Source organism: Tupaia chinensis, unplaced genomic scaffold (assembly GCF_000334495.1).
Source record: "Tupaia chinensis unplaced genomic scaffold, TupChi_1.0 Scaffold146623_1, whole genome shotgun sequence".
Taxonomy (NCBI): Eukaryota; Metazoa; Chordata; class Mammalia; order Scandentia; family Tupaiidae; genus Tupaia; species Tupaia belangeri.
Window position 1 is genome coordinate 1,526 of NW_006206479.1, and position 1,431 is coordinate 2,956.

General features: G+C 42.9%; 1 pseudogene; it reads right to left on the reverse strand.

Moving 5' to 3' along the window:
* Positions 1-6: 6 nt before the first annotated feature.
* Positions 7-703, reverse strand: LOC102492585 (rap1 GTPase-GDP dissociation stimulator 1 pseudogene; annotated as a pseudogene).
* Positions 704-1,431: the final 728 nt, after the last annotated feature.

The following is a 1,431-nucleotide window of genomic DNA, read 5'->3' on the forward strand; positions in this document are numbered from 1 at the left end:
ATTTGCTTCTTGAAGAACTTTACTAGCTCTTCAGCAATGTTTGTGCTGGCAAACTGTTCCTCACTTGACTCAAGTTCTGCTAAATTACCAAAGGAAACAAGACACATTTCTGAAAGAGCTGCATTTTAGCAGTGGATACCCAGTAATTTCACTGGTAGGAATGACACCCATATTGATAAGCTGAGCTTGGAGGGAATCTTTCTCGTTGCTATAGTTCATCAGCATGCCACAAAAACAGTCAAGAGGTTCTCATTGGCGGGATCTGTTACGCTGCACAATGACCTTAAATAATTACAATCTGTGCACCACCTCTTTGGCCAACTGCACTTCTGCCCTCATGGCTATCATAGCATATGCTTTCTAGGGCTCTGCCTATTTGAAGCAGCACTTCCTGGTCTTTGCTATTTAGTAGCTGCACCAGTGGTGAAATCAATCCAGCATCCACACATGGAAGTCACATAAATTCATTTTTGGCTACTTCTGCTATGAAGTTAGCTACCTTGACTGTGCAGGGAGACTGGGGAGTCAATAGATTTTCAAACAGCTGAAGTATACCACTTTCTTGAAGCTTTCCACTTGTTTCTGCACTATTCTGACCCGGGGCTTGCAGCAGACAATCTAAGCATCCTTCTAAACTATTCTCAGTCTTATCAACACCTGTTATCTTCAATTTCTTTAAGGTATCACTGATATTATCTTACATGTTTTTCTTTTTTCTTGTTGACTCCTGTCTTCTAATATAACTTCAAATGTCATCTCAACATATTTGAGGATAACTCCTAGATCTTTGAAATCCCAACTCCGTGTTCCTCCCAGAGGGTGAGGAGCCAGCAGGGCAAGGCAAAGGGCTCCGGTGCTGGCAGTGTGGCTTTTCCCTCTACCTCGTTCTCTCTCCTGCAGGCAGGGAGGGACCTGTAGGGAGAGGCTACTGGGGAGGAGCAGCTGCTGCTGCAAGCAACATGGTAAGGCCGTGGCAGGGATCCGCAAGATTTTTACTTCAGTAATCTCTGGGCTTACTTTTTGTCTATGCTCACTTGCTGGATCACTATGTGGCAAAATTAGAAAGTGCCCAACAAATTGTTCCCCATTTTCTACGGTCTGATTTGAACATGATGACCATGTCTGACTCCAGCTTTTTTATCTATCATGATGTGGATGTAGTGTCTAAAGTCTTTATATGATGCTTTTGCAGAAAACAGAAATGAGATCTTCATAAGCTGCAGACCAGCCTATTCTTCCCTGGCAGATAAACACCATTCACAAGCACTGATAGTATTTAGAGGTATTTTCTTCCTCTTCTTCTTCTTCCCTTCTTCTTCTTCCCTTCTTCTTCTTCTTCTTCTTCTTCTTCTTCTTCTCCTTCTCTTTCTCTTTCTCCTTCTCCTTCTCCTCCCCCTCTTTTTTCCTTCCTTCCTTTTTTCCTTCCTTCCT